The following is a 26,133-nucleotide window of genomic DNA, read 5'->3' as shown; positions in this document are numbered from 1 at the left end:
AGACACCATCCAAACCCAGAAAATCTCTCATCCCAATCTTAAACCCTTTCTTTAAAGCTCCTAAGCACACATATATCCTTTTGAATTTCCTGGTTGAGTTGTACAGTTAGGCTCAAACTCCACTTGAATTTTTGGGTGTTTTCTATGATATTTTGATGAAGCAAAAAGATAAAGGAAGTTCTTTTTGTTCCAAGGGATGATGCTTTAAGCTTGGATCCATCAAAGGCACAACATTTATGGACTATTGTAAGTATAAAGTTGCAATCTTTCTCTTTATTTCTTTAGATCTATTCATATGTGGTTTTTGTACTTTTGATCCATTATTGTGAGTGATCTTGGAGTTAAGTGGACTCCAACACCTTTTGATCAGTTTGGAGTATTTCTTGGACCTCATAGACTATGAAAGTTATGATCCTTTGCCTTCCCTTTTAGCTATACAAGTTATTTTGGTCCTTTAGGTCATTTTGGTGTAATAAAGTTTACATCTTGAAGGAATGTAGCATTATTATGGAAAAAGTTGGAAACTTTATCCATCTATACATCTTGTTGATACAGATTTGAAAGATGGAAACTTGGACTTAATGGATTAAGTTGATAAAGATACATTTTTGGGCCCTTTTAAGACTTAAATTCTAGATCATGGTAGTTTGTACCATATTAATTTATAAAGTTGGAAACTTTATCCATTATGAAGCCATTAGGAATCAGATATAATGATTTTAGCCTTGTTCATTATAGATTAAAACTTTAGTTATGATAAGCCTTTCATACTGAAGACCATGGCATGGTGGCGGGACTTATCATGCCAATTTTTTTCGGGCATGGCCACGTCGTGGTGGCATGTCTGCCACGGTGTGGTAGTAGATTTTAATAGAGAATGGATTGAATGGCCACGGTGTGGCCATGAGTTGGCCACGACGTGGCATCAGCTATAGTTGACTTATTGACCAACTTTGACTTTTAGTCAAACTTTGGTAGAACACAGTATTTGACTAAAGGATTGGTATCGGTGTGGTTCTAAGAAGTGTGGGTTAGCTGTGTTGTGGCTGAGGTAGCGGCTGGGCTTCTGTCAAGTGGTTCAGGTGAGTTTTCTTCACTGTACTTATGGGTCGAAGGCACCAATACCAGCCCACTAGGTTATGTATCTTGGTATTTAGTATGGTGTTATGCAAGTTATATGATAGGTCAGTAGATCTGTATGATTGCCTGTGTTTGTTGGATATGTGTTTATGTTATTTGTTGCATATGTCGACATATTGCGATTGGGTTGAGACGGTCCTCCTTTATGTTAAAGGACAAGATACCTGGGGTGGTCCGGTTAGGCTGTAGGCCCTGCGAGGCAGTCTAGTCAGGTCGAAGTCCCATAGAACTATCCATATAGGCTGTAAGCCCTGCGAGGTGGTCCATTCAGGCTGAAGGCTCATATTTGCATGCTATTGTTTGTTATGTTGTGTGGTGGTACTTTGAGGGAACTCACTAAGCTTTGACTTATAGTTTTAGTTTATTGTTTTAGGTACATCAGATGACCGTGGAAAGGCGAAGACGTGATCGTATACATCCTCCGGTGACATGTTGTTGAAGATTTTATGATTCACATATCTTGGGAATATTTTTATTAAAACTTGCTTTGATATGGTTTTGATTTGAAAACAATGGTTTCTTTTAAATTAAAAATGAAAATTTTTATCGAGATTTTTGGGATCTTATAAGAGGATGCCACTTCTAAAAAATCTAACAAATTTGGTTAAAAATCGGATAATAAGAGACCCATATCATATGAGCCAATAGGATACTCTAAGACTAAACCCATTAGTTTATTTAGTCAAGAAGAATTTGTAACTCTCAAAGCTTCTGTCTCTGGATCAAAGGACTTAGGCCATAAATATTCCAAGAAACAACAAATTGGAAAATCTCCAATTCAAATAAACAAAAATGAAACCTTGAAGAATATGACTAACAAGGAAAATGTTGTTCAAATACTCAAGAGAACTTTCATTCCTATAAAAATCACTTCACCTAGTCCCAAACAAAAAGAGACAACTATAAAGTCAAGTATTGTCTCTAAAGAAAAGGGAAAAAAGAAAATTGAGCTCCCTAAAGAAGAAGGTCCGAACACTATCCTGTAACGTGCCAAAATTAAGACCAAAAAGTTTCTTTTTTAAATTAATATAACCATTATCCAAAAATATCAACATAAACCCATGGTGGAACAAACTGTATCAATTACATCATAAAACATCAAAGTAATCATAAAATACAGAAAGCGGTGTTGTGTGCACTGTAATTATCCTGGGCTCTTCCCTTTCGAACTAGAAGTACCTAAAACATAAACTGAAAACCGTGAGGACAAAGCTTAGTGAGTTCCTCAAAATACCACATACCATACATAATAAACACATAATGGGCCCGCCCGACATCGAGCCCCGCTCGGTATGCTAATCTGCCAGCCATCGCTCCCCTCCCGGTATACATATAATCATAACAAATAAACACATAACACATGCAATAATCAAAAAGATAAATAGCATACATAATAGTCATGGGGCCCCGCCCGGCTTCGAACGTTGTCCGGTAAGCATACAAGAACATAACACATGCATGATTCATGCAGACATCTAGCATCCTAACATAACAAACCATGGGTCGACATTGGTGCCTTCGACCCGCTAAACACAGTGAAGAAACTCACCTCGAGCTGTTGAATCACTCAAAAGAATCTCTGTCTGCTAGTCCGGAAAATCCCCACGCTATCACCATCAAAATAACATCCAATTATTAATTGGATCTCGAACCATAATTGGATCTCGAACCATAACCAGAGTCCAAGCTAGTTAGCCCACAACTAGGGTAAAAGACCATTTTACCCTTTATCTAACTTGGCTCAAAGCCAAGGCCCAATCCAATTACTCAAAAGGCCCAAAACATAAATTGCAACCCAAAGCCCACTTATGGCTCAATCTTTCAAATTTGGCCAAAAACCCATCATGTCCCTAAATCCAAGGAAGTCCAACATACTAGACCCAAATCCATAACATAAGTCTGATGGCCCAATAAGGCCCAACTATGAAAATCCTAACTATAGCCCAATATTGAGAATGGCTAAGCTCAAACATTCATATGTTGAGTACGCGAGGCGTACTCAACTAGTACGCCCAATGTACTCCCCTGTCGACAAGTCCTCTTCATTAACCACTTAAATAGTTAAGCCCTTCTCCAAACTCTCAGATCTGGTTCTTAAGGATGACTTATCACGTAAAGTTGGCAACTTTACATTCATGCATGGCTTATTGGGACTCAAAGCTCAAAAAAAGCTTAATAAAGATCTTAATACATGCATGGACCAAAATACTCTATAAAGTTGACATTTTTATGAACATGGCCACTAAATGGAGCTAAGATCTAGTATCCATTGCTTCTGGAGTTGATCAAACGCTCGCCTTTAACTCAAAATACTCAAAAGTGCACAAATTACACCATAAACTAGATCTAACACAAAGACCATCAAGGTGAGAGCTTTTTACCTCAAAATGATTGCAAATGGGAAGGTAGCTTTGAATCTAACAGAGTGTGTATTTGGGGCACAAATACACACTCGGTTTGATTTAGGGCCCAAAAACGAAAGTTCCTTGGTCATGTCATAACCACGAAGAGAATAGAAGCAATCTAGATAAGGTGGATGCATTGCTAAAAGTAGATATAACCAAGACAATCAAAGACATCCAAAGTTTGAATGGATAGCTAGTGGCTCTGGGAATATTTTTGCCAAAGCCATCCGAACAGACCTTGCCATTCTTCTAGTCAAAGATACACAAAGGGAAAAACAACACCATATAGTTGAGTGAGGCAGAGGATGTTTTCCAAAAGTTAAAATAGCACCTTCGATGTCTTCTAACACTAGCAAGCTGTAACGCCTGTGTTTCTGGGCTTGCCATTTTTAGCAATGTAATAGTCTAGGTTAACCTTTGTAACCCCAATTTGAAATAATAAAAATGTATTATTTGTGAATTATGTGAATTATGTGTGTATTTTCTTAATTATTATAATTTAATGAATTAAGAATAAAATGAGCGTCAAAATTTAAGTGTAAAATAAACTCGATATCTTTGCATAAAGTTGTAGTGGCCGAAACGAGGTTTCTGAATATATATAGAACGCCCAAATCTGACTTCGTATGAGGAAGTTATGATTTTCTGAAGTTTCGACTGGGCAGTATGCAGCCCAAATACTCGATTTGAGATCGAGCGGTTTTTAGCCGAAACAATCTAAACGAGAATCAAAGATCTCGTTGTTAGTAGCGAAACGTTGAAAAGTTAGGCGAGAACGGACGTCAGACGAAGAAGTTATGAGTTTATAACGAAGTTTTTCTGTCCCGGCCTTCTAAAAATAAATAATAAAAATAAAATCCAAATTAGCCGACGAAGTCTAAACGAAAGTTGTAGAGCGTAGTCTCACATTCGCGTGGATATAAAGAACGTCGAAAACAGAGTTCGTATGAAGGAGATATGAATTTTTGAAGTTTATTAAATATTTAATATTTATTTTTAATTAAACCTCCGATATTATCCGAAGGAGAGTCAGCCGACCTATCCGAAGTACGCCCCGCGTACTGCTGTACGCCCAGCGTACATCGGAGGATGACAAAACCAGCACTCGAGTACCTCCGATGATGCAAGTGCTTACGATCCGAGGCGTACGCCCCGCATAGCCTCGTACGCCCCGCGTACGTGCGAGGGTCCAGCTCCTATAAAAGGGGATCCGAAGGCAGCCGAGTTTCTTTCGCAAATTCCATCCTTCTCTCTAGTCTTTTGCCTCGTTTTGTGTGCCGTTTGTACCCCGAAGCCCCGGTAATATTTCCGAGCCCCGAAGCAAGTTCCGAAGTCCCGAGGATCCCGAGAAGTGAGATTTTCGAGCCGAAGCCCTGCCCGCGAGGAGCCCGGTTTTTGTGAAGATCTTCCAGATCTACGGAGAGACACTACTTCTGCAAGCCGTAGTGCTGCCTGATCATCTTCTGATCAAGTGAGTGTGTAGTCGTTTTCATTCCAACGCAATATTATGAAGTATTTAATATAAAATACGTGCTACGTGTATATATTTTGTGGTTATATGTGTGAATGTATATTCACTCTCTTCTATCTCATAGATCTGATATATATTCTCTATGAAATACGTGTTATGTGTGTATGTCTCATCTGTTATGTGGAATATGTATTGATTAAAGCATGCTATACAGGTTTTTAAACAATGTATAACAATGTATATTTTTATCTACTAATATGTTGGGTAGAACATGGGTAGATAATTGGTGTGTAATAAACAGATGAGAGGCCTCAGTGTTATTGGTGTTATTCTAGTCATTCAACAGAGTATGGATGACGATCACAGACTATTCTAGACTGTCCTGTGGAACACTAGCAGGCTCATTACATGTAGGTGTTGTGAACGACGTGTTCACCAGTGTACTCTATCCCCCACATGGTTGCCTTTAGGACACTTATTGTTGAGGAAGCCCCTCTGCAGTAATGTCCGTCCCGATGAAAATCCTGAATTAGGTTCCTTATAATAGATGTTATTTTAGGGACGTAAAGTGAGGATAACGGGAATGGGTAATCGGGTTTATTGTGGATTATGGAAATTAAATATAATTATTGTGGGTTGAAAACCCTATATGCTCACCAGGCTCCCAAGCCTGACCCACTCAGTTTATTTGCATTACAGGAAGTGGCGCAAGAGCTTAAGATGGGCGGATCATCAAGTTGTTTTGTTTACAAGTCTGTGTATGTATATATTTGTTGAATGACTTGTAATGTTATCGTTTATGCTTTATGATCTGTATCGGAACATGACATCCTGACTTTTGATTATGAAATGAAATCATATTTCTTTATGAAATGTTTTGATAAATATCTATTTTATCATGTTTTGTTTTTGGGAACAAATTCCGCATCTCGTTTAAAACTAAAAGGATTTACTCTGAAAATGTTTAAAAAGCATAAATGAAATCGGTCTTTTCTGGCCGAGATTTTGGGGATGTCACAGTTGGTATTAGAGCGTTAGTTTAAGCGAACTAGGAATTTGTAGGATTTCTAGACTTAAACTTAGGATGCTAAGTGGAGATTGTGAGATGTGTGTCTGATAAATTTTAGACACAAGCACTAGTTTATTTTAGGAAAGTTGCCTAAAATGCTTTTATGTGCTAAATGTTATATGTTGCCATATATGATATTATTTGTTCGGATCTACGGTTTGTTGCCAACCGGATCTGAAGGTTTATGTGTTTAGGATTCTAAGCGTATGTATATGATATTAGAACTAGCATGTAATCGTTTGGAGTAATAAGGTGAAATTATTCAGTGTATAGATCAAAAATGGTGAGAACAAGAAGCAGAGTTGGAAATGCTGATGAAAACAGGAATCAACCGCCTGTAAATCAACAAGTACCTGTCGTAGCTGCTGCACCTGAGCCGATAACAATGGCTGGTGTACAAATGATGATTCAAACGATGTTGGATCGTCAGATGGAAGAAACAAGACGTATGCTTAGACAGAATCGTGAAGAACCGTCAATTCAAGCGGAAGAGCCCGAGGAGAATGGAGGGCAGTCTGAAGGAGAAAACTTTAGTGGGATCATTGGTCAAGACGAACAACCAGTGGTTAGACGCAATAACCAGTATGGAGGAAATGATGGTCGTGGGTGCAAGTATAAGGATTTCATGGCATCCAAACCACCATGCCTATTCGGAAGCCCGACGCCGGTGCAAGTTATGGACTGGGTCTCCGAAATGGAGACTATGTTTGAAAGTTGTGAATGCAGCAACATGCAGAAGACCGCTCTTGCGATCCCTCTGCTAAAATCTGGCGTGTTGAGTTGGTGGAAGCTGTTAGCTGACTCTATGCCCAAGGGAGAAGCAAGCAAAATGTCTTGGGAAGACTTTGTGAAACAACTAAAACCGCAATACTGCTCCGAGCAGGACCTTCTGGAAATCAGTAATGAGTTTCAGAATTTGAAGAAAGGGAAGTTGAGCGTTACTGAATACGTTGCAAGTTTCACAGAAAAGATGAAGTTTATCCCATATTTGATGCCTACAAAACTCTCTAAGGTCAACAAGTTTGCCCTTGGACTACCAGTGGACTATGGTCCAATGGTTAAGCAAGCAACCACATTGAAAGCCGCCATCTGGGCTGCTAGAAATGTTGAGAGCCAGATCAGGGAAAAAGGTTTGGAAAGGTCAGAGGTTGGTGAGAAGAGGAAAATCGATGGATTTTCAGGGTCCAGCAAGAAAAGTAAATTCTCGAAGTCTAGTTCGAGAGGAAGTGGAAGAAAGGTAGAGGCAAAATGGTGCGACAAGTGCAAGAAGAAGCATCATGGGAAGTGTGGCGGGGAAACCACATGCTTCAAATGTGGAAAGCCAGGGCATTATGCCAACGACTGCACCTTCACCAAGAATGTTTGTTATGGTTGTGGTGAGGAGGGGCACATCTCAAGGGATTGTCCAAAAAAGAAGGAAGCGGCAAGACCCAACATTCCGCCAAAGCCAAAGGCGAGAGCATTCCAGATGACACTGGAAGCTGCTAAAGATGAAGCTGATGTCGCTTTAGGTACCTTTCTCGTTAACAAATTGTCTGCCCAAATTTTATTTGATTCTGGAGCCAACTACTCCTTTTATCGCATGAATTTGGTAGAAAACTAGCTTTGCCTGTTGATAGACTAGATAATGCTTTATTAGTCGAAGTTGCTAGTGGCAAGTTTGTACCTGTTAGCCATCGTATGAAAAACATTTTAATTGACTTGAATGGGAATAAGTTCCACGAGGAATTATTGCCTATCGAACTTAACAGTTTCGACATCGTTTCGGGAATGGATTGGCTTAGTGCCAATGATGCCGAAATTTTATGCAAGAAGAAAATAGTGAAAGTGAATCCGCCTGGGAAGGAATCGTTTATGGTGTACGGAGATAAACGCAGAGTAAATTCTGGAATCATTTCTCTAATGAAAGCCAGAAAATGTTTGACCAAGGGGTGTACATCATACTTAGCATTCGTAATCGATGCTAAGAAGGAAAAGAAGGTGATGCAGAATATTCCCGTTGTGTGTGATTATCCGGAAGTATTTCCCGAAGATCTTCCTGGATTACCACCCGATCGGCAAGTAGAATTTCGTATCGACTTGTTGCCCGGAACAACGTCAATTGCAAAAGCACCTTATCGATTAGCACCGACGGAGATGAAGGAGCTGATGATGCAACTTCAGGAGTTATTGGACAAAGGTTTCATAAGACCTAGTTCATCACCCTGGGGAGCTCCGGTGTTATTCGTAAAGAAGAAAGATGGAAGCATGAGGATGTGCATTGATTACCGAGAGCTGAATAAGGCAACAATAAAGAATAGATATCCGTTGCCAAGGATTGATGACTTATTCGATCAACTACAAGGTTCAAGTTATTTCTCAAAGATCGACTTGAGGTCAGGATATCATCAGCTGAAAGTAAGAGAGCAGGATATAGAGAAGACTGCATTCAGAACGCGATATGGACACTATGAGTTCTTGGTTATGTCGTTTGGACTAACCAATGCTCCAGCAACATTCATGGATTTAATGAACAGAGTTTGTAATCCGTTCCTTGATAAATCTGTGATAGTGTTCATAGATGACATTCTGATTTATTCAAAAAGCCAAGAAGAGCATGGCAGACACGTGCGAGAAGTGTTGGAAGTCTTGAAGAAGGAGAAGCTGTATACGAAGTTCTCCAAATGTGATTTTTGAATTCGTGAAGTCCAATTCTTGGGTCACGTGGTCAACCAAGAAGGGTTAATGGTTGATCCAGCGAAGATCGAAGCTGTGATGAAGTGGGAACAACCGAAAAGTCCCACGGAGATCCGAAGCTTTTTAGGATTAGCCGGATATTACCGAAGATTTATCCAAGGCTTTTCTTCGATCGCTAGTCCATTAACAACTTTGACCCACAAAGGAGCTACTTATGCTTGGAGTGATAAGCATAAAGAAGCATTCGAGAAGCTAAAGAAGAAACTATGTGAGGCACCGATACTTTCTCTACCCAATGGAGTTGAAGACTTCGCTGTTTATAGTGCTGCGTCTGGGGTTGGATTGGGTTGTGTTTTGACCCAAAGAGAAAAGGTGATAGCATATGCATCTCGACGGCTGAAGGAGCATGAAAAGAACTACCTGACTCATGATTTGGAGTTGGCAGCGGTAGTTTTCGCTCTGAAGATATGGAGGCATTACCTCTATGGCACAAAGTGCAAACTTTTTACTGATCATAAGAGTCTCCAATATCTCTTTATTCAGAAAGAATTGAATATGAGGCAATGACGCTGGCTGGAATTACTTAAAGACTATGACTATGAGATACTTTACCACCCCGGTAAAGCCAATGTTGTTGCTGATGCTCTCAGTCGGAAAGTCAATCTTGAAAGGAAAAGGCCAAGAGCATTGAGAATTGAAGTTGTCTTGACTATTTTGGAAAGTATAAAGAAAGCTCAAAGCGAAGCTTCTGAGAAGAATGACCGAAAGGAGGAACGTTTGGGCAAAACGTTGGTGTTCAGTATAAATAGTCATGGACTGAAGGTGTTCCAAGATCGGATTTGGATACCTAAGACAGGAGGAGTCAGAGATCTTTTGATGGAAGAAGCTCACAAAACCATGTACTCGATTCATCCCGGTAGCACAAAAATGTATAGGGACCTGAAACCCTATTATTGGTGGCCGACGATGAAGCTCGACATTGCGAAGTATGTGGCGGAGTGTGTGACCTGTGCAAGAGTCAAGGCACAACATCAGAAACCATACAGGAGTTTAGAACCATTACCTGTGCATATGGGTAAGTGGGAAGACATTGCTATGGATTTTGTTACTAAACTGCCCAGAAGAAAAAGTGGTCACGACATGATTTGGGTGGTCGTTGATCGATTCACTAAGAGTGCGCATTTCATAGCAGCCAACGAGAAATGGTCTATGGAAAAGCTTGAAAATTCTTATGTAAAGGAAATTGTGAGTCATCACGGTGCTCCATTAACAATTGTGTCAGATCGTGATAGCCGTTTCACCTCACGATTTTGGAAAAGTCTACTAGAGGAATTGGGTACCAAGTTGTGTTTAAGTACAGCTTACCATCCGCAGACTGATGGTCAGAGCGAACGGACGATACAAACACTTGAAGATATGCTGAGAGCGTGTACCTTGGAATTCCTAGGTAATTGGGATGAACATTTACCATTGGTAGAATTTTCCTATAATAATAGTTTCCACTCGAGCATTAAGATGGCACCTTATCAAGCATTGTATGGACAGAAGTGTCGTACGCCGTCTTGTTGGCTTGAGGCTGGGGAAAAGCAGTTTATGGGGCCAGAGATAGTCCATCAAACTGCTGAAAAGTTGAAAATAATTAGGGAGAGAATGTTAGCAGCTCAGGACCGTCAAAAGAGCTACGCTGACAAAAAGCAAAGACCGATGACTTTTGAAGTTGGAGATTCGGTTTTGCTTAAAGTCTCGCCGTGGAAGGGACTTATAAGATTTGGTAAAAGGGGAAAGTTAAGTCCAAGGTTTATTGGACCGTTTAAAGTTCTTCAGAGGATTGGGAACCAAGCTTACAAGCTCGAACTACCAGAAGAACTGAATGGAATTCATAACACTTTCCATGTGTGTTATTTGAGGAAGTTCACGGGAGAAGTTCCCGACATAATTCCACTTTCAGAGTTGAGGATCGATGAGAACAAGAGGTTGATTGAAGAACCAGAGGCAATCGTTGACCGAAAGACTAAGAAATTGCAACGTAAGATGGTTGAGTTAGTGCTTGTCCGATGGAAACACACGAATGGGCCAAATCTCACCTGGGAGACGGAGAGTGACATGACGAGTTGCTATCCGCATTTGTTTGTTGATGTGTGATTCCGGGGACGGAATCATTCTAAGGTGGGGAGAATTGTAACACCCGTGTTTCTGGGCTTGCCATTTTTAGCAATGTAATAGTCTAGGTTAACCTTTGTAACCCCAATTTGAAATAATAAAAATGTATTATTTGTGAATTATGTGAATTATGTGTGTATTTTCTTAATTATTATAATTTAATGAATTAAGAATAAAATGAGCGTCAAAATTTAAGTGTAAAATAAACTCGATATCTTTGCATAAAGTTGTAGTGGCCGAAACGAGGTTTCTGAATATATATATATATAGAACGCCCAACTCTGACTTCGTATGAGGAAGTTATGATTTTCTGAAGTTTCGACTGGGCAGTATGCAACCCGAATACTCGATTTGAGATCGAACAGTTTTTAGACGAAACAATCTAAACGAGAATCAAAGATCTCGTTGTTAGTAGTGAAACGATGAAAAGTTAGGCGAGAACGGACGTCAGACGAAGAAGTTATGAATTTATAACGAAGTTTTTCTGTCCCGGCCTTCTAAAAATAAATAATAAAAATAAAGTCCAAATTAGCCGACGAAGTCTAAACGAAAGTTGTAGAGCGTAGTCTCACCTTCGCGTGGATATAGAGAACGTCGAAAACGGAGTTCGTATGAAGGAGATATGAATTTTTGAAGTTTATTAAGTATTTAATATTTATTTTTAATTAAACCTCCGATATTATCCGAAGGAGAGTCAGCCGACCTATCCGAAGTACGCCCCGCGTACTGTTGTATGCCCAGCGTACAGCGAAGGATGACGAAACCAGCACTCGAGTACCTTCGATGACGCAAGTGCTTACGATCCGAGGCGTACGCCCCGTGTACGTGCGAGGGTCCAACTCCTATAAAAGGGGATCCGAAGGCAGCCGAGTTTCTTTTGCAAATTCCATCCTTCTCTCTAGTCTTTTGTCTCGTTTTGCGTGCCGTTTGTACCCCGAAGCCCCGGTAATATTTCCGAGCCCCAAAGCAAGTTCCGAAGTCCCGAGGATCCCGAGAAGTGAGATTTTCGAGCCGAAGCCCTGCCCGCGAGGAGCCCGGTTTTTGTGAAGATCTTCCAGATCTACAGAGAGACACTACTTCTGCAAGCCGTAGTGCTGCCTGATCATCTTCTGATCAAGTGAGTGTGTAGTCATTTTCATTCCAACACAATATTATGAAGTATTTAATATAAAATATGTGCTACGTGTATATATTTTGTGGTTATATGTGTGAATGTATATTCACTCTCTTCTATCTCATAGATCTGATATATTCTCTATGAAATACGTGTTATGTGTGTATGCCTCATCTGTTATGTGGAATATGTATTGATTAAAGCATGCTATACAGGTTTTTAAACAGTGTATAAAAATGTATATTTTTATCTACTAATATGTTGGGTAGAACATGGGTAGATAATTGGTGTGTAATAAACAGATGAGAGGCCTCAGTGTTATTGGTGTTATTCTAGTCATTCAACAGAGTATGGATGACGACCACAGACTATTCTAGACTGTCCTGTGGAACACTAGCAGGCTCATTACATGTAGGTGTTGTGAACGACGTGTTCACCAGTGTACTCTATCCCCCACATGGTTGCCTTTAGGACACTTATTGTTGAGGAAGCCCCTCTGCAGTAATGTCCGTCCCGATGAAAATCTTGAATTAGGTTCCTTATAATAGATGTTATTTTAGGGACGTAAAGTGAGGATAACGGGAATGAGTAATCGGGTTTATTGTGGATTATGGAAATTAAATATAATTATTGTGGGTTGAAAACCCTATATGCTCACCAGGCTCCCAAGCCTGACCCACTCAGTTTATTTGCATTACAGGAAGTGGCGCAAGAGCTTAATATGGACGAATCTCAAGTTGTTTTGTTTACAAATCTGTATATGTATATATTTGTTGAATGACTTGTAATGTTATCGTTTATGCTTTATGATCTGTATCGGAACATGGCATCCCGACTTTTGATTATGAAATGAAATCATATTTCTTTATGAAATGTTTTGATAAATATCTATTTTATCATGTTTTGTTTTTGGGAACAAATTCCGCATCTCTTTTAAAATTAAAAGGATTTACTCTGAAAATGTTTAAAAAGCATAAATGAAATCAGTCTTTTCTGGTCGAGATTTTGGGGATGTCACACAAGCCCAGTCACAAGTGAATCGCTAACAATGTATTTGTAATCAAGTCAAGAAGTGATTGGTACAGTATTGGTAGCCAAAGGAGACAAGTAAAATTATGCATTGAGATTTGAATTCTCATGTTCAAACAACAAGGAAGAATACGAAGCTTTGCTCGCCAGTCTACGACTAGAACGAAGCATAAACTTCTCAAAGATAAAAGTATTTTGCGATTCAATGTTAGTTTTCAACTAAATTAAATGAGATAATGAGTCAAAGGAGGCACACATCCTGAAATACTTGACCCATACGAAAGAACGGGTAAAAAATTTCAAAAGTTTGAAATCACCCAAATAACTCGATCAAAGAATAAAGAAGCATACGCTTTAAGTAAGTTGGCATCGGTAGTGTTTAGTCATCTCTCAAAGAAAGTATTAATGGAAAAGTTAGCAAGGAAGAGCATTGAAGATCCCATCATAGAAGCTTGGAGATAATCGAAGAAGAGGAATCATGGATGCTATCGTACATCCTCTTCCTTATGAAAGGGATATTACCTACAGATGACAAAGAAGCCCTAAAGATCCGGATCAACACAACATGTTATACCCTGTATGAAGATCGGTTGTATCGGAAGGGGTATTCCACATCTTGGTTAAAATGTATCACAAAAAAAGTGGAACTTGTCATCAGTGAAATACATGCAGCCATATGTGGTGTACATGCAGGATCAAGGGCAATCACTCAGAAAATACTCAGAATAGGCTATTTATGTCCATCGATGACTAACAATACAAACACTTACATCCAAAAATGCCACGATTTCCATTTACACTCAAATATTCCTACCCTCCTGTCTACAGAGTTAACAAGCATCACCAGCCCATGGCCTTTCTTTGAATGGGGTATCGACATTGTGAGACCTTTTCCTGAAGCACCAGGAAGATTAAATTTTTTTATAGTAGTTGTAGATTATTTCACCAAATGGTTCGAGGCAGAAGCATTACTAGTAATCTCAGGAATAAATGTGGCAAAGTTCGTTTGGAAACAGATAGTTTTCCACTTTGGCCTCCCACACACGATCATCAGTGATAATGGAAAGCAATTTACAGAGAACCCTTTCAAAAAAATGGTGTCAAGAGTAAGGAATCAAATAGAAGTTCACTTCGGTGGCACACCCACAAGCAAATGGACATGTAGAGGTTACACATAGAACTCTAGTGAAGGGGGTCAAGAAAAGGTTGGGACAAGCTAACGAAAATTGGGTTGATGAATTATAAAGCGTACCATGGGATTATCGAACAACGGCACACGCACCAACTAAAGAAACACAATTTAGCATGGTATGTGGGATAGAAGCAGCTATCCCTATAGAAGTAACAGTACGCAACACCCGTAATAAGAACCCTCAGGAAGTCACGAATAACATAGACCTGCGAGAAAACCTAGATCTTGTGGAAGAAAGACGAAGTGACGCACTTATATGAAAAGCAGCTTACTAGGAAATGAAGGAAATATATTATAATGCAAGAGTCAAAGGTATAGCATGCAAGGTGTGATATTTGGTTCTTCACATAAACGAAGCAAGTTGGCAAGAACATATCGGAAAGCTAAGTCCAAACTAGGAATGACCATATCGAGTTATAGAAGCTAGAGGAAATGGTTCATACATCCTACAGAACATGGAAGGAGTTCGATTGCCAAGAACATGGAATATGCGAAACCCTCGCAAATTCCATGCCTAGGGTGGCAGTAGTCATGAATCAACCTAGATTTTATCAAGAAATGTATTAATAGCATTAGGAAAAAATCACATTTCGTACGTCGTTTGATTATGATATTGAATGAAATCTTTAGCTTTTTATCGATAAAAATGTGAACTTGTTTTCATTAAGCATGAACCATAGGTCTTTGTAGCTTATGGTTCGGTCACCATGATCCATTGAATCATAGTGTAACGCCCGTGTTTCTAGGCTAAGCATTAATGACGATATAATAGTCCAGGTCAACCATTGTAACCCATTTTAAAATAATAAAGATAAATTACTTGAATATTATGTGAATTATGTGCTTTTGTGTGCTTATTACTTGTTTATAATAATATAATAAATAAAGGATAAAAATAAGCATCAAAATAAAATGTTAGATAAGCCCATATCGATAAAGAAGGTTGTAGTGGTGATGACAAGGATTCCGGAGACATAAAGAGCATGCATAAAAATAATGCCCAAATCTGACTTCGTATGAGGAAGTTACGATTTTTCTAAGTTTCGGATCGGCAATGCACAGCCTGAAGTTCGAATAGTAGATCGGTTGAATTTTGGCCGACACAACCTAAACGAGAATCGAAGATCTCGTTAATAGTAGCGTGACGGTAAAAAGACAGACGAAAACGAACGTCAGACGAAGAAGTTATGAATTTTTAACGGACTATTCTTGTCTCGGCCTGTTAAAATAGAACTTTAAAAATAAATTCAAAATTAGCTGACGAAGTCTAAACGAAAGTTGTAGAGTACAGTCCAACCTACGCGAGGATATAAAGAACATCGAAAACGGAGCTCGTATACATTGTTGTGGATACTTATCTACGTTTTGTTAAAAATATAAATTACAGGTAAATATGTTTTACTATACTATGAGTAAATATGACATTTATAAAAAAAATATGTATAAAAGAAATAAATTAGGGCAACACGGCACCAATAACTATCTATCTAGTTATTATTAACTATGAATAACTAATTGTGTAAACGTCAATGATGAAACATATAAATTTTGTAGAGTAATTTATTGTGTTAAATAAAAATTGTGAAGGTACTAATGATTGAAATATATATATATATATATATATATATATATATATATATATATATATATATATATATATATATATATATATATATATATATATATATTGAAAATGAGGAAACAACCAAGAGTCCAGAAAATGAGGAAACTGGAGCCACATTTGCTGCTGGAAGAAGTAGGGTACTACTATCTTTTTTCTATTATAGGCTAATAGCATTATTATTTCTATTTAAAAGATTTAAAAAAACAATAAATTAAAAAAAAACATCTTTGCAGCGTGCTGATACTGAATGAACACTAACTGATGCATAAAGAGATGAATTTGAAGATATGCTTCGTGCCCTAACATTAGAAAGAATTCAAAACAAATAAGCAATGGGTTTTGCATTAGATAATGCTGACGCTGCTGGAGAGGTAAATATGGGTAAAATGGTCATTTTTTTAAATAAAACTAATGTTTTAGTGTTACTGAATCAGTTGTATTGGTTGCAGATAGTTGAAGTTTTGACCGAGTCTTTGACTCTTAAAGAAACACCAATACCCACAATAGTAGTGCTCCTCTAAAGAATGCATCTACTCAATGTATCCTCTTAATACATGATATTGCAATGTTTACACTGTTATGAGGAGGAAGATTTATATGATGGAATACTTTAGGGTTAAAGATTTTATTAAACTGAATTTGTCTCTTTCCCTCTTATTCTTCCCTTTATGTTTGCATATTTTAGATTAGCACACATATTTCTATTAGTCACAATGTAAACTATTATGATTGTTTCCTTTTATAGATTTATCATCATATAGATAAACTTGAAGTTAAAAAAAACATTGTTTTTAATGTTGGAAAATAAAATGAGACGAGATATTTTTGTCAAATATTTCAAAGGAATGAAACATAATTGAACTTTTATCATCGAAATTAACATGAGATAATGATAGGACTTTTTGGTAGTAGTTCTTCCATCCCTCGACTATATTTGTTAATTTGTTTAATATTATCAAATCTTTGGGTAAAACCTTGCATAAATAGACTTAATTAACCAACTAATTATAGTATAATAAAAATGATTTAAAAGAAAAAATAGGTTTCATTTTTAAACTTGAATACGAAATATTGCATTTTAGACAAAAGTAGTAACAATTAGACGCAACATACTTGATCCATTTTCTATAAATAAACAAATCTTAGATAACTTCCATAGGTGCTTTAGTTCTTGGATTATCATTTCTCTACTAATAAGTTTGAATGTGTGTGCTAATATCGAAAATTGTAAGCAACAATTTTCAACCCCCTTTCTTATCTACGACCCATTAGAAGCCAACTAAAATAAATTAATTTTGAAACAATTCGCCGCCCCTTCCAAAAACCTATTTCCTACTAAACTGTGTGAAATGACAATATACTCAACTTTATTTTATTACTTTTTATGGCCGTTAAAAACAAAATTCTACTAGAACACCATGTCCCTCATGTTGTACTGACTTATTTGTATTATTAACCAAAAAAACAATGTGCTTAAACCATAATCATTGAAACGGATGCATGCCCAGCTTTATATGGCGTTGTCTAGGTGATATCACGTGTTAATACAAAAGTATTAGTGAAGTTTGGCGAGCAATTCAACGGAAGTGAAATTTATGCATCAAATGTAGTACATTTGTAAACAATCCCAACGTTTCCTTTTTAATTCTTATTGATTTGGTTTATGCTAGGATGACTCTAATTGATGATTGTTTACATATGGTAAACTATTTACGCAAAATAATCAATCACCTCGAGAAACTAATTTCTGAAAGAAATTATTCGTACCTGTCGCTTGATGCGGGTAAACGGCTAGTATATATATATATCTTGAAAATTATTTAAAAATGAAAAGGTAACTAAATACGTGTAAAAAAAAAAAGTAAACATGACTCATGTTGGTATTCTTTACAAGTATAGGGACTAAATTTAAACTTTAGGTTAGGCGTGAAATTGGATTAAAGATTTACACAAAGATCCAACTCATTTTTAATATAGATAAAGTAAATACCTCTACGAAGATCTAACTCATCGCTCTTTGGTTCAAAAGAAAATTGGTGCACAAGAGGTACATTGTGTTGTGATTACCGATTAAAAAGGATGTGTTGCAATGAGTGATCAAGTTGGAGGGATTTTTGGGATATATTGAACCGATTATGAATCTGTGATTTTAACAGGTAAAAATAATTAGGGTTTTATTTTTGGTGAATATGGAAATCCATTGGGGTTGAAGAGTTTCCAACGGTAATTTGTTAGTATTTAACGTATGATTGTAGTGCATAATTATATCCAAATTTCTCTCTATATCTTTAGAAAATTGCTAATTTATTTTCATTTTTGGATTTCAAGGTTACTGCTTGGTATGAGTTTTAGGCATAACAGGATGGAGCAAGGCATGAATCTTTTTGATTAACCCTTGATTTTTTCTTTTATTAACATATATATTATATAAATAGATCCTTTTATAATAATTATTTTTAAATTTCAAGAAATCATTCATAATGCTTATGTTTCTTCAAATTATGATTAGATTTTGTAGGTTGAGGGACATGGGATAGAAAGAGTAGAGAAGCTAACGATTGTTAATCACTTTTTGAAATTTATGCTAGATGATTAATTATTTTTGAAATTTATGCTAGAAGATTAATTAGTTTGTGATCACCAGCTTTTGTGCTTATGAGTTTATATTGGAACTTATAGATTTATGTTTTAAACAATTTATTGTGAACCGTTTATGAATTTAATTATTTCATCTTTTTTGTTGGATGGTTCTTATTTACTTTTATTAATAAGTGGAATGATCTTGATAAAAGAGTAAAAATTTGGTGTTTTTTTAATGTAATTTAAAAGATTGTGATTTGAAAGTACAAAGAAAGTAGAATGTTATATTAAACATAACAAACAAAGGCTGTTGTTATATTGTGCATTCAAATTAAAAAAAAAAAAAAAAAAAAAAAAAACTGTCAAAATATTGTTATATTGTGCATTCAAATTAAAAAAAATGTCAAAATAGCAAAAAGCTTCCCTATTTTTCTAATTTGTAGAAAATAATGTAATAAGATTTTGTTGTTTTTATATTGTTTTGTTGTTAATGTTACCTGGAATGGTGTTCAGATGGAGAGAGGAGAGAAAAGGGAAAATTCAAACTTTTTTTGGGGAAGGAGTTGTGCGCACTTGCTCTTGAAGTGGCTAAGGTTGAGGCAATTTGAGTGTATGCTGGTGAGTTATATTAAATATTAGAGGGTGTAATTATTGTAAATAGCAATTTACTTTACTCTCTTTATTAATATAGGTACTGTACTTTATCTTTTACCTATAATAGCAATGTGCTTACATTATTTACCCTCTATAGTGACTTCAATAATAATTACTATAAATAGCGATTTACTTTACTCATTATAGGCTTATAATGACTTAAATAATAATTACTAAATTAGTTTAATTCTTTTTAAAATAAATAACTTATAAAATGAAATAAGATGTTATACTAAACCATTAACTTTTTTATTGTTTATCTATGAAAGTAGGATGTTATATCATACATACAATTGAAATCGAAACAGTAGACTTTTCCTTCTAATGAGAAGCAGGTGATTGACTTTCAAAAGTGAACTGTCTGAAATACACACAAAGATACGCATACAGCTAACTGAAATAGCAATGTAATTTTAAATAGGGTGTCTTTCATGTATTTCAAGAAAAAGGTGGAAGAAATGTGGCAGCAAGTAAAATAAAGTGATTTAACCACACAAACAGCAACAACACAACAAATTATGATTTATGAGTAATTTATATTATATTTCAAAAGCTAACTGAAATACAAAATTTGATACATATGCAAGATACACATACAGATAAAAAGCAATCAGATACACATACATCAAAGTACTAACCCGATGCCTTTTTTCCTTGATTTTCTTCGTGCTTCCAGTGGTGGACAATGTCAAGAAAACGAATGCCAGGTGAAAAAAATGGAGAAAGAGTCAAATAACAACAATAAGACTTCTTGATTATTGTGTGTTTGTTTCCAACAGAGTAAGAGTCCATACTGATTTGCATTTGTGTGTGTACGTGTGTGTTTTCAATACCAGGCGTGTGTATTTGTGTGTGTTAATCCTCTATGTTCTTAGTCTGGACAATAATATTAGGCAGACAATCGCAGAAAACTACATAGTAAAAGTATATTGCTATTAAATTAGGTTTACAAACATATGATTATTACCGGTGATTGAAGAAGGACTAACCTCAATTTATATGATCTTTTTCTTACAGAAGTCGTGGAAGAAAAAATATTTTGTCAATTAGAATGAAGGGTAAACTGTGTGATAGCAATAGGAATAATATGGAGAAGCAAATTTAAAGAAGGTAAGAGTAATATACTCCTGATTTTTTGGATTCATTAAAATCCTGAAAGATTTAAAACGTATTTGCATTGGTTGACAAATAGAATATCATTTTCAAATTAGGATAGGATTCCTTTTCAAATATTTGAATAGTAATGAAGGGGAAACAGTCAAATACTTACTGATAACTGGTAAAGTATATTGTTGCTATGAAGAACAGAAAAACAGATTGCAAACACAAAAAAAAAATTGATGAGTATAACCTCGATATATGAACAACAGAAAGCAAACAATGCAGTATCCCTTACCATAAAGTATATTGTGATTTTGCCCCTGCAACTTCCAATTAGATAACATGACAAATAATGTCAAGTTAGATATTATGAAATAGTAGTGGCAAATGCTTTCTTTTTATAATCCATTAATGAAATAATAAAATATTGATCGGTATAAAAATTTTTGTAAAAAAATATTGGCATTTTTGTAAAGTAATAAGTAAAAAAATATTGGCATTTCTTCAAATATAATGTTATCTGACCAAAAAAATACATGTATAGTTGTTAAAGTTGAAGAATTAAGTACATAAACATCAAAACTATGAAAAATATATGCAGCTATCGAATTTTTATAAATGCATGAATTCAGATTGCTAACCTTTTGTAGTTGTTCTTGTCTTGGAGGATGAATATGTAGCAAACGATCATAAAATGAAGAAATTATAACTGGTACAGAGAGGAAGGATTGAATACCGTTTGTAATGAGTTCAATGGTAAAGAAAATAGAAGCGTAAAGAATGAATAGTGGTATATATTTCGGTATGATTTTATTTTGTGCAGATTTTTTGAGATTTATTGACTGGATAATAATTAGCTTCCCATTATAATAAACAAACTTCCATATTTTATTGGATTGGATTGGATATGAAGGAATTTGAAATTTTAAATTACGATTTGTATATTATTTTGATTTATTGATGCAGATTTTTCGGATTTATTGTGAATGTATATGAATATGATCTGGACGTAAATGTAGATGATAAAAAGAAGCGGGAAAACACAATTTTGGGCTGCTAGGAGATTAACACTGACACGTGGACATATTCTACCTATTTTTATTAGGATAGGGGATTTTACCTCCTTATTTGGGTGGGAAGTTGTTCCAGGTAGCCCATATGAATTTTTTTCGCGTGCCTCTTTTTCAAACCATTTTGTTACCTTCCAAGAGGGTGTTTGGCTTAGCTTTTGTGGGGCAAAAGTCTATTTTGTAAAAGAACTTTTTGTAAAAGTTGTTTTTTAAAATGTGTTTGTATTAACTTTTGAAGGAAAAAAAATCAAAAATTAAAATGTTTGGTTTAACTTTTACATGTAAAATGACTAAAAATGACATGGTTTAACTTTTAGATGGGTTATAAATGTAATTTAATGTTTTAGTTGGTGAAAAGTCAGGAAAAGTCACGATTTCGTGACTTTTCAAAAAGCTGGAATTTACACTATAGCAAAAGTTGATTAAAAAGTCATTTTCATTTTACCAAAACATCTTTTTGAACTTTTTCTAAAAGATAAAATCAAAAGCCACTTTAAAAGCCAATACAAACACCCCCCAATTACCACCATGGAACGACCACTTCTCTAATCATTTCTTTTGACAGGAAACTCCCCCAAACATAATGCTGATTGTGTGTGGTCTATATCCACATCGCTAACTCATCACCAAACTCTTTCATACTAACCATCGGACATGAACGAAACTCAAAAGAAAACGTGGAAACATGACTTACGGGAATCCACAGTCGACCGCGACACTCTAAGGGTGCGTTTAGTTGCGGAAAAATGAGCCGTTTTCCGGAAAATTTTTCCAAGAAAAATGAGAATTTTGAAAACGCGTTTAGTTCGTCTATTTTTCTAAATTTTTCACGGAAAATGAAAATTTTCCGTTTTCTAAAATTACAAACAAGTTGGAAAATTTTGGAAAACTGATAATCATTGTTTTCCATATTTTTCTAATTCCAAAATTTTTCTATAAACACACACCCACTTCACCTCATCCACTTCTACCTACCCCCACCTTAACACCCCTCACCCACACCCACACACATACATACCCACCCACCCCCCCCCCCCCCCACACACACACACCCGCACACACACACACACACACATCAACCCACAAACACACACACATAAACACACACACCAACCCCCACACACACATACATACCCACCCACACACACACCCACCCGCACTCACACACACACACACACACCAACCCACACACACACATACATACCCATCCACACACCCACCCGCACACACACACACACACACCAACCCACACACACACATACATACCCATCCACACACCCACCCGCACACACACACACACACACCAACCCACACACACACATACATACCCATCCACACACACACACACACCCACAAACACACACACATACATACATACCTACCCACACACACCCACCAACATACACATGCACACACCAACCTACACACACACACACCTACAAACACACACACTTACACATACATACCCACCCACCCCCACACACATACACATACATACACACCCACCCACACACACACACCCACCCACAAACACACACACACACACCCCAACCCACAAACACACACACATACATACCCACCCATACATACACACGTACATACCCACACACCCACACACACACCCACACCTACCCCCACCCTCACAGACACACACACCCACACACACACAAACCTACACCTACCCCCACAAACACACATACAAACACAAACACACACTCGCACCCCCACCCACTGAACACCACCACAACAATCATCGACCTACCATCACCACCACCACCACTAACCCGTCACTAGCACCACCACCATCACCACCACTGATAAAATTGACGCCGCCACCACCATCGCCTGTCATCACAACCACCGCCGCCGACCCGCTACCGTCACCGCCCCCACCCACACCCTACTACCATTACCGTTTTTTAAAAATGAAAACCGATAGAAAAATAGACATTTAAACACGTTTTCTAATTTTCTAAAACTGAAAATGAAAAATGAATAAGTTTAACTAAACGCGTTCTCTAAATTTTTCAATGAAAAATGAAAACGGAAAACGAAAATCGAAAAGGAAAAACAAAAAACGGAAAATAAAAATTGTTTTTCCGTAACTAAACGCAACCTAACTGATTCCATTTTCTCTCATCCATCTCTCTCGTTCTTCTTAGTTTCTGGAAAGGCAGACCCGACATCGATTGATTTCAGCCCCGTGACCCAACTTCTTGCTGGAAGGAAAATCAGGAAACTCTACGCCTCTCTTTCTCCATCGGTTATCTCCCTCTGCCTCTCACACAATCGTGTATGCAACTGCGTAACCGGAGAGGAGCAACCAGTTTTATGTTCTTAAGGATCGTAACCGTCGGCAAGAATCAAATGAATCAACAGACGTTTAAATTGAATGTAATTATCAAGTTACACTAATGGTCCCTCAGCTTCTCTCCATTAAACCATAATCACCCATTTATATTTTATTCTAAAATTTCATATTTTCCAAAATTCATTCTACCCCCCTCAACTTTTATAACTTGTAAATATATTATATATATCTTAAATGTTTCCACCTTTTAGTTAACTAACTAAATTATATATATATATATATATATATATATATATATATATATATATATATATATATATATATATATATATATATATATATATATGGGTAAAGTGAATATACCTAATAACCTTATATAAGCTTAGGTACCAAACCACATCATACTACGTAATTTTTTATTATATTTGTATTGTAATCGCCAAAAGTTATTAAAATTCAACCTCGTAACTTTATTACTTCCAAAATCTTTGGACTTTCACCATTATCTTACTTCAAATGACGTTTTTCTATCGAATACCTCCTGGTGGGCTTCATATACTACCTCAACAATTCAAATGATGTAAGAGGAATAGAATGGTGAATGTCTGAAAATTTTGGAAGTAAATCAAGTTAAGGGTTGAAGTTTAAGAACCTTAGACGATTGCAATCAAAATATAATGTAAAACGACGTAGTATAATGTGGTTAGGTACCTAAGCTTATATAAGGTTGTTAGGTATATTCACTTTACCCTATATATATATATATATATATATTATTAACTCTTTAATATATTACTTAAAATCCTTTTATATTTATTTATTTTATTTCATAATAATAAAAAATGAATTCGTTTTACTAGAATAGATATTCGAGTAACGGAAAACTAACATTGTTAACAGACAAATTGTTGGTTCGTTACAAGTATGCCACATAAATCTTTGTAACTTACGGTTCTGTCACCATGATCCACCATATCGTGGTTCGACCTTATTTTCATTAAGTATGAACCATAAGTCTTTATAGCTTATCGTTCGGCCACCATAATCCACTAAATCATGGTTCGACCTTAACATTAGGTATGCACTATAAGTCTTTGTAACTTATAGTTTGATCACCATGATCCACCAAATCATGGTTTGACCTTATTTTCAATAAGCATCAATCATAAGTCTTTGTAACTTATTGTTCGGTCACCATGATCCACCAAATCATGGTTTGACCTTATTTTCATTCATAATGAACCATAATTCTGTATAACTTAGGGTCATGTCACCATGATCCAACAAATCATGGTTCGGCCTTATTTTCATTAAGTATGAACCATAAGTTTTTGTAACTTATGGTTCGGTCACCATGATCCACCGAATCATGGTTCAACCTTATTTTCATTAAGCATGAACCGTAAGTCTGTGTCACTTAAGGTCCCGTCACCATGATCTACCAAATCATGGTTCAACCTTATTTTCATTCAGCATGAACCATAAGTCATTGTAAATTATGGTTCGGTCAATATGATCCACCAAATCATGGTTTGACCTTATTTTCAGTAAGAATGAACCATAAGTCATTGTAACTTATGGTTTGATCACTATGATCCACCAAATCATGGTTCGGCCTTATTTTCATTAAGCATGAACTGTAAGTATATGTAACTTAAGGTTCGATCACCATGATCCATCAAATCATGGTTCAACCTTATTTTCAACCATAAGTCTTTGTAACTCATGCTTCGGTCACCGTGATCCACCAAATCATGGTTCGACCTTATTTTCATTAAGCATGAACCATAAGTTTGTGTAGCTTATGGTTCGGTCAGCATGATCCATCGGATCATGTTCAACCCTATTTTCATTAAGTATACACCATAAGTCTTTGTAACTTATTGTTCGGTCACCATGATCCACAAAGTCATGGTCTGACCCTATTTTCATTAAGTATGAACCATAATTCTTTGTAGCTTATGGTGCGATCACCACGGTCCACCAAATCATGGTTCAAACCTATTTTCATTAAGTATGCACCATAATTCTTTGTAACATATGTTTCGGTCATCATGATCCACCAAATCATGCTTCGACATTATTTTCATTAAGTATGAACCATAAGTATTTATAGCTTATGGTTCGGCCATAATGATCCACCAAATCATGGTTCGAGCCTATTTCCATTAAGTATAACTCTAAGTAATTTACCATATTTTTCTAAATCACGATTCAGTTATATCTTTGTTAATAAACATAAACTAAAAGTTAAGTTAAACTAACACCCAATACAATTTAGAAAGAAATTTCAAAATATGCACCATGATTACAAATATTTCAAGATTGCAAGTTAGCAAATTTAACAAAATATTATCCAATAAACACTTCGGTTCAACCATAAAAACAAAAAGTCTCCAAACTAGGAGCCAACAAATACAAATCAAACACTGCTACTTGCACCATTACACTTGGAAAGGGGATCCAAAGATGCTAATTTCTCCTTTAGCACATTGATTTCCACTTTAACTCCCTCCAAGAGCTCAAACAATGACTAC

The 26,133-nt window shown here is 36.3% G+C and overlaps 1 long non-coding RNA gene across 8 annotated transcripts; it reads left to right on the top strand.

Annotated features, from left to right (window-relative positions):
* The first annotated feature begins 17,844 nt into the window (after positions 1-17,844).
* Positions 17,845-23,763, top strand: LOC145074686 (uncharacterized). 8 transcript variants are annotated; one of them, XR_013692002.1, is made up of 9 exons: positions 17,845-18,103; positions 18,209-18,252; positions 18,974-19,078; positions 19,791-19,894; positions 20,132-20,224; positions 20,883-21,017; positions 21,182-21,364; positions 21,851-22,011; positions 23,448-23,763. It is a non-coding gene; the product is annotated as an uncharacterized LOC145074686 (long non-coding RNA). The 8 variants fall into 8 exon arrangements; XR_013692000.1 differs by lacking the exons at positions 21,851-22,011; positions 23,448-23,763 and having other exon boundaries at positions 17,846-18,103; positions 21,182-21,514; XR_013692001.1 differs by lacking the exons at positions 21,851-22,011; positions 23,448-23,763 and having other exon boundaries at positions 17,846-18,103; positions 21,235-21,511.
* Positions 23,764-26,133: the final 2,370 nt, after the last annotated feature.

This window comes from Lactuca serriola, chromosome 9, assembly GCF_051521515.1.
Source record: "Lactuca serriola cultivar US96UC23 chromosome 9, Lser_US96UC23_V15, whole genome shotgun sequence".
Taxonomy (NCBI): domain Eukaryota; kingdom Viridiplantae; phylum Streptophyta; class Magnoliopsida; order Asterales; family Asteraceae; genus Lactuca; species Lactuca serriola.
The sequence above is the reverse complement of the archived record's forward strand: the minus strand, read 5'-3'. Positions and strand labels throughout refer to the sequence as shown.